Source organism: Coffea eugenioides, chromosome 9, assembly GCF_003713205.1.
Source record: "Coffea eugenioides isolate CCC68of chromosome 9, Ceug_1.0, whole genome shotgun sequence".
In the NCBI taxonomy this organism is placed as follows: Eukaryota; Viridiplantae; Streptophyta; class Magnoliopsida; order Gentianales; family Rubiaceae; genus Coffea; species Coffea eugenioides.
The window spans coordinates 15,285,595-15,294,912 of record NC_040043.1 but is presented as its reverse complement, the minus strand read 5'-3'; positions in this window follow the sequence as shown (position 1 = coordinate 15,294,912).

Sequence of the window (9,318 nt, the reverse complement as noted above, 5' to 3'; positions counted from 1 at the left end):
GTTTTAGTGACTTGTTTCATGTAATTTCATAGAAGAAATGATTTTGTAGTTGATTTCATAACCACGAGAGCAGGTATGATTAATTACAAGTATAGTTGATTCACTACGAGAGTAGGTTTCATATACATTAGGAAATTACGCCATAACTAGCCAAGATTATAGTATTCATTTAACCGATAATTTCATTAGTGAGAGTAGTTAGAAATTTCATACCTCTAGAAGCTTTATGTTGTTATTTTTATTACGTTTATTTCATGTTTGTAGTGCAGATTTAATCTTTTACATTTGTGGTAGTCTAAATAATAAAGGAGTTCAAAAGCTATCACTAATTGACAATCTTCTCTGTGTTTTCGACCTTTAATACCCTATACTCAATCACGGCTCGTATACTTGCGAAAAATTGCGTGTGGAGTATTTTGGATGTTATAAATATAAAACATGATTGTAGATGAGTTAATTGTTGTATGTATACCCCACACTCGTCACATATGTCTTTTGGCAACAATGCCCTCCAAATTTTAACTCTTGGGCTGAACAATTAACTACTATTAAGAGGTTGGTACGTCTTTTACCTTCTAATTACAACTTTGCCCTACCAGAAATAACATCCCCTGAAAACAATAGCTAAACGTTGAGGGTTATTTCTAGCATTTTGGCTCAAATTATTCTCCTTTCCTTTTCATTATTTCTTGTTTCTTCAACTATTCTTTTCTCAGTCAAAAAAGAGAAGCGGGTGAATAGATTTTGGAGATAGTAGCCAAGAAACGGGTTTTCTACCTACTATCTGTACTTCCACAAGAGACAAAGAAAAGTACCAATTGAACTTCTCCAGCACTTGGTCAACAGTCTCTCTCTCTCTCTCTCCTATTCTTTTGTTTCCCCTTCTTTTTCTTTCTGGTTTATAGACAAAGAAAAGTACCAGTTGAATTCCTCCAGCACTTGGTCAACAATTTGACGATTTTCTTCCCTAAATTATGGTTGCTCATTAGATTTTGTGGTTTGTCCTTTTGTATTCCTTTTTATTCCCCAACCGTTGTCTTCCTCTTCCTTTCTCTCTTTTTCTCTATTTTTCATTCTTTTGTTTCCTCTTTCTTCTCTTTCTGGTTCAACCGAAGAAAAGTACCTGTTGAATTCCTCCAGCACTTGGTCAACAATTTGACGATTTTCTTTCCTAAATTATGGCTACCCATTCGATTTTTTACTTCTATACTCTTTATCATATCCCAACTGTGGGATTGTGGTTTGTCCTTTTGTATTCATTTTCATTCCCCAGTTGGAAAATTATCAAGAGTGAAAGAAAAATCTCTGACAACTTATCAAGTTTGCAACTTTATCTATCTATTGTGTTCATGATGGCTAATACCATTGCTAGGGATAGAGGTTTGTCCTTTTGTTTTCCTTATTGTTGACTAGTTGGCAAATTATCAAGAGTGAAAGAAAGTTTGTGTCTTTATACATTAGGAAACCCAAATACTACTCACAAAAAACTACATGCTTCTTCCACCTTCTCCTTTACAATCTTTCCTACTAAAGGTAATTAATTCTTTTCTTTGTCTATTTTTTCCCTTACCAATATTAAAGAGATTGAATAATCTGTATACTTTTTATTTTGGTTGCCAAATTTCTTCAGGGGTTTAATTGCACTTTGAAAGAATTGCTGCAGAAGAGCTTCTGATATAGCGTTCACAGATTTTCATTAAGCAGTTGTTTCAATTTTAGGTCACTCTCTTCAGTCCTTGAGTATACGCTGCAATTTTGGTGCCTAAGTTTTGCTGTGTTTTATGTGTTAGTTATAGTTTTTCAGTTGTAAGTTCGTTGGTTTCATTTATCACTTATCAACTAAATCTTTTTTTTTTTACATTTTTTTCTTATCAGTTGTAAGTTCATAGGTTGTAAGTTCTGCTATTTAGCTGTTGCGCCCAATTTTTTGAAAAATAAAATTTATGATGTTGGAAAAATGATTTTTTGATTTTAGAGAATATTGGCATATTAAAAAGGTGTGTTTTTTATTTTAGAAAATAAAGAAAAAAGACCTAAAATGAGACTTAAAATGTGTGATGGTTTGGGCCCAAAATTTAGTTTAAAAAGGATTTTTTAAAAAAAAATAGGAGTCGTCACTTGGTATTGAGTTTAGATGTACCAAGTCACCCAAAAAATATATAAAAAAATAGACAAAACCCCTTTTAAACGACTTCAGATCTTTGAAAACAAAAGAAAAAGGTTCGGGAGTTACGGTTGAAGAAAGGGAAAGCAAAAATTTGATAGACTCAAACCTAAGGCACTCTTTCAACCTAACCAAGATTAGTTGTGAGATTTAGTCAAAAATTTTCCTAATCTAACCTACAAAACTTATTAAATTAGGATGTTTCTATATGGATGCGAATCTAGACCTAGGAAGTATTGGGAGGGTCGAAATATTTCTTTAAAGTTTAATTGGTGCAAATCACATTAATTGTGATGCTCAAAAATGATTCTTAGAAGTGGTCACGAATATGCAATAGATGAGACTCGAAAAATAAATTATAATATATAGATAAATATACATGATCTAGAAAAGGGAAATGCAATATAACACATACGGGATGCTAAAATTCGTGACTCAAAATTTTCTTTTATAGAGGGGACAAGAGCGTGTTAATGTTGAAAAGCCACACTCGTTCATTTCTCATATTTGAAAGCTAACTCTCCTAACTTAATCAAGCAAATGAATTAACCTATTTCTAATTTACTAAAATGAGATGTAATTCTAAATGATATGATTCAAACATATAGAGGGCAAGGGAATAATAATAAGCAAAATATCATGCAAATGAAAATAACCTAAAAATAGAAAAAATGTATGAAACACGAGATATGAATCTAACGCAAAAATGGTCTAAAGGGTCTAGTATTGGACTAACCCATTTCTACAAATCCTCACTAGTGTTAGACTAGTGAAAAATCATGGAGAAAGGTCACAACTAACATTGGACTAGTGTGGTGAAATCATGCATTTATTATAAATAAATAAAGCATATAAAGCATAATTAAAACAAATAAACACATAAAACACATAGAGCACATAACACATAGGCATGATATCTAAATGCAAAATCCTAAAAAAAGCGAGTAAACATATAAGCACACAAGCGAATAAATGCACATAAAAATCCAAACTATTACATTCGAGACCCTAACTACAATCTAAGAGGGAAATTTAAAAAATAATAATCTAACTATTACATTCATCTAACTAATTACATTTTGGCAAAAATAAAACTTATTTATTACATAACTTAGCTAAATACATTTTTTGGGCATCTATCTATTATAATTTGGCATTTAAATGCTTCTCAAATAATTATCAAAATTAAATAAAATAAATGAAACTTAAAATGAATAAAATGAGTAAATAAAAAAAACACTCAAAACATGCAATTACACATAAAAAATATGTAGGAGCACATAAAAGGATTTAAAACAATACTAGAAAGTACCTCCCTTGAAATAGTGATTAAATGAGGTTGGAATTGCCCTATTGATACTCCAAAATCAACAAAATGGTCAATGCACCAATTTAATTAACAAATAAAGAGAATAAAATGTAAACATATGATAAATTCACTTTATTATTATAAAGAAATGGAAACAACCATAAAATCTACCAATTAAAAGCATTTAAATGAAGTATAATTAACAATTAAAGAAGATAAACAAATTATATTTAAGAAATCAAAACTATTAGGGACCTAATTGTAAAAATTCAGAAAATTTTTTTAGTCAAACTAAATTATTACAAAGATTAGGGGTTAAAATAAAAAAATAAAGTTTAGGGATCAAATTATAATTAAATTAGAGACCTAATTGAAAGAATCTAAAGTTTTTAAGGCCACAGTAAAATTATTTAAAAGATCAGGGGGTAAATTACAATTTTTGCATCAAATTAGAAGCCTTTGGACTGTTTTTCCTTCGCCTTGGGCCGAAGACTCCCCTGGCCCGGCGAAAAATTCAAAGAAAAAGAACAAGCCAGACCAGTCTTTGACCAAACAATCCCAACCAAAAATGTTTGGTATTTAGCCTCCAACCCATAGCATAACCCAAAGAAAATAAACCAACAACTCATTTGCCAAATCCAACCAAATAACATTGCCCATTTCATAAACCATTTTCCCAAACCCATAAAAGAAAAGAATAAGCCCATCTAGGAGATTAAATCCAACAAAAATGTTTATACCCTGATTATGTCCTAAAATCTGGAAATAATCCACTCGAATACATGTATAAAATGTACAAAAGAGGATCAAAACTTGAAGAGGGCAGATTTGATTCATTTTCACAAACTTTTGGACCTTAGTGGAATTATGCAAAAGTTGGGGGGTAAAAATGTAATTTTAAATTCTTCCATGCAAGCTTGTTACTATTGCATAAGTGATAAAAAATGCATGGACTCCTTGTTAACAATTTTATCGCATGCATAAGTGTAAAAAATGCATGGACTCCTCGGGGAAGAGTCTGCCTTGGAAAGAGCCAGGCATTGCGGCTATCAGGCACGATCCTATTTTGCGTCCGCTTTCTTTCTCAAGTTTGCGGTAGAAGCTTGGCAGCGACTTGAAAACCGAATTGAAATCATTTTGGAAAAGATCATTCAGAAAAATCTGAATGGTGGAAAAGTTTGCCGTAGAAGCTTGGCAGCGACTTGAAAACCGAATTGAAATCATTTTGGAAAAGATCATTCAGAAAAATCTGAATGGTGGGAAGTTCGAATGCATTCTTCTTTTCCTGGCCAACTTTGTCGACACTTTGTATAATGTTCCAAACTGTTAAAACTGTGTCTGGTCCAGAAGCGCATCCCAAATCCGCAACTTTAAGGCACTTGTTGATGTTGGGTAAGTTGGCCCGCAACAATTCTCGTATGCATTGTTCAAGGACAGGTTTCACCTTGGTGAGAACCGAATTCTAGATACACCACTCCAAAAAACAAATGTTAAGGAGGAAAAAAAGATATACTATTATAGAGATCAACGTGTCATAGCATGAGTTAGTACTACTCTGTGTGTGTGTGTGTGTTAAAGAGATAGAGACAGAGAGACAGACAGACTTGGTAGGGTGAATTCTTTGCGTAGCTTGTGTCGCCTTCGCCTCCATTCATACGCAGTACTTAACCGAATACGCGCAATGACGGAGCTAGGATTTTTTCTTTGGGGGGCCAAAATTTTTTCGAATGAAATTACCTTAATATGTTATGTTCAAAATAATTTTCATTTATTTAAATCTACGACATCTTAAAATATCAAATATTAACTTTAATTATAAATGTATGTCTATTTCATAAATATGTAACATAGTCATAACTAAAATTAAGACAAGAAATAGCCTTTGATTAAATATCTTATAATATTACAAACCACCTAAGTTGCACATTATGAGAAGATGCTCCAATATGTCACTTGTGCAAAAAAAGAAAATATAACTATTTTCAATTAAAAAAAGATAAAAGTTATGTTAGCATACCTTGAAATTTCATCCTTTTTTTATTAAAACTCTTTTATTAAAAGTAAATTGAGATTTACGTTCTTTTATAGAACTAATTCATGTATAATTGAATCAATGCTAAATTTTCGAACAATTTCCTTTTTTATGTACATTGTTAGGCAATCATTCAAGAAATTATCTTTTATCTTGTATTGGAGCTTTGTTTTGATTATCTTCATAATTGAAAATGTCCATTCTATAGACTATAGAACGGAGTCAGGATTTTTTCCTTGGGAGGGGGGCCAAAATTTTTCTAAACAAAATTATCTTAATATGTTATATTCAAATAATTTTCAGCTATTTAAATATATGACATCTTAAAATATCAAATATCAAATATTAATTTTAATTATAAAGGTATGTCTATTTCATAAATATGCAGCATAGTCATAACAAAAATTAGGATAAGAAATAACCTTTGATTAAATATCTTATAACATCACAAATTACCCAAATTGTACATGATGAGAAAATGCTCCAATATGTCACTTGTGCAAAAATAAAAATATAACTATGCAATATAACTATAACTATTTTCAATTAATAAAAGATAAAAGTTATGTTAGCATACCTTGAATTTCAACCTCTTTTCTTAAAAGTAAACTGAGTTTTACGTTCTTTCATAGAACTAAATTCATCTATAATTGTATCAGTACTAAATTTTTGAACAACTTTCTTTTTTTTATGTACATTGTTAGACAATCATTCAAGAAATTATCTTTTATCTTGTTTTGGATCTTTGTTTTGATTATATTCATAATTGAAAATGCCCGTTCTATAGTTGCAGTTGACATAGGAAGAGTGAGAATAAATATAATCAATCTGTCAACAACAAGATAGATCACTCAATTTCTTATTTTCACCAAGCCTTCAAGTAATTATTTATATATTTGTATATGGGTCAACAAGAGTATAGATCACTAATTTTAATTTTTTTATCAATTAGGTTAAGTTGTATATTTGTATGTGGACCAATAAAGTAATTATTTTTGTTTTAACCCATTGATAATTATGAATTGAGTCTTTTATTATAATATATCAAATTGGGTCAATTTACTATGGATTACCAAATTATATGTTTAATTTTTTGAATGTTAAATAATTAGCACAATAAAAAATAAATAACTTTTTTTGAAGAAAAAATTAAATCAAAGGTGGCTAATTCATACGCACACATAGATATATATATATATAAAAACTCTCATAATATAAATTAAAATTATAAAAAATTAGGGGGGCCAACTCTCTTAAACATATATTTATATATTATGAATTAAAATTTTCAAAACTTAGGGGCATGGCACCGCTCAGCCCCTTGGCTCCCTCATTGCCGAATCGGCACGGCTGAAGAAAGCGTCGGGCCGTCGGTTAATTATTGATGGTACAAAGAAGTTTCGGACTTAAATAGCGGAATTTTCTTAAATCCGTGTACTAACTGGCTACATACGTGTGTGAAGTGCATTTGAATTGACAAAAAATCTGTCAACTGGTCAAAGAGAAAGCCACAGCCAATGGGAACGAGGCACAAAGGAAATGATAGGCATATTGCAAAAAAGTTACATTTATTACTCACTCGTTCTATTGAAAATATCATATTTTTTATTTTAAAATATTTGTCATTTTACTAAAATCAAAGTTACTTTTGATCTCTTTTTATTAATGTTAACCTCACCTTTATTTATATGTCATACTAACTTCAAATTTGAATCTTGAATTTTCGAAGGTTTTTGAAAATAAATCCTCTAACACTGCTATTGACAGGTGTCGAACCTATATAATAATAAATATCTACTTAAAAAATATAAATTTTATATATAATGGTGAGTAGGGTCGAATCCATAGGGATTGGGGATAATTCGTTTCTTCTAGAGTATAGAGCATGGGGGATTTTTATAAAAATGAAAATAATTAAACAACTCAAACAAAAAGACCTAACTGATAATTTATTAAAATTGAAACAATAATAAATAAACTCTAGCCAAGAAATAACTTCGGAGATAGTTCACTCAATTGATCATGGATGCAACAATAATTTTATTTATTCACTGACAAACAAGTTATAACTGCCAAACAAACGATAACAGTCAACTTTTCCTTATTGTATTGGTGATTAAGGTACGACCGTTAACAACTGCCCAAATCAAAAAATAACTTTAGGTACAACTTTAGAGTTCAATTTCCCAATTGCCTTAAGAATTAAAAAAATATCTATTCTAACCAAATAACACGCCACAATGGTTATTTTAAGTTAACTCATATGTTCTCCTAACACAAATCCAATCATGCCAGTTACCAGCCACGGATTTAAGGGGGGGCTGGTGGGGGCTTAAGCCCCCCCCCCAAGCCGCCGGAAAACCCCCTATATATAGGGGATTCCGGCGGCCAGTGATAGAAAGCAACTGATGTTTACCTTATGCCATGTCAAAGAGATGAAACGTACTAACTTGAGAACAGATATACCACAGACTACTATAATTATCCAAGTAAATGTTCCGTCACCAAAGAGGGGAAGGAAGAAATCAGTAAGTGTTCAACAAAGAAACAGCCTATGATTCTCAAGGGAATCAAATTATTTTTCAAAAAAAAAAAACTGTATACCTCCTAAAAAAGAAAGAGCACTACAAAAATGTTAGTATCTAGTTATCCAAAATGTTAGTATCTAGTTATCCAAAATTGGCCCTCCTAATTTTAGTCATTATGAGAGTTAATTTTTACAATTTTAGTTTATATTATGAGAGTTGATATATATATATATATATATATGTATATGAATTAGTCATCTTTGAATGGAATGGCTTGCAAGCTTTAATTTGCCATGAATGTCCATATGCCTGTTACATTCATTGTTTGGCTCATAGGCTTCAATTTGCTTTAGTTGCAGCTTCTAGAGAAGTAGTTTCTGTTCACCAATTCTTCTCCAATTTAGTTTTCATTATCAACATTGTTACTACATCTAGCAAATGTAATGATGAATTAAAGGAGATTCAAGCAATTGAAGTTGCTACTAAGATTGCTAATGGTGAACTTGAAACTGGAAGGGGGCTTAATCAAATTGGCACTTTAAAACGAGCTGGAGATACTTGTTGGGGTTCTCATTTGGATTCTATTTCTAGTTTACTGAAAATGTTCAATGCTACTTGTGTGGTTTTAAATAACATTGCAGTAGATGGAGGTTCATACTCTCAACGTGGAGATGCAAATTTTGTTTTGAATCAGTTGTTATCTTTTAAGCTTGTTTTCACTTTACATCTTATAAAAGACATTGTGGAAATTACTCATCTTTTTTGTATAGCATTGCAACATAAATCTCAAGATATTTTGAATGCAATATATCTTGTCTCAAGCACAACAAAGCTACTGAAGAATTTTCGAGATTCGGGATGGGATGATTTCTTGGTGAACGTTAAATTATTTTTTGAGCAACATCAAATTGATATCCCATGTATGAATGCTCAATATATTGCAAGACGTGGTAGATCTCGAAGTCATCATGATGAGATTAGTGTGGAGCATTATTATCGAATGGATATATTTCTTGCAACAATTGATTATCAATTGCAAGAGTTACATAGCAGGTTTAATGATCATATCATGGAATTGCTTGTTTTGAGCACTACTTTAAATCCTAGAAATGGATTTATGCTGTTCAAGATTGATGATATTTGTAAACTTGCAGAGAAGTTCTATCCGAATGATTTTATGGAGCAAGAACTAGTACGTCTAAAAATAGAACTTCAACATTTTGAACTCGACATTCCAAATCATCATGAATTGCAAGAATTATCTGGTATTCATGAGTTATGTCAA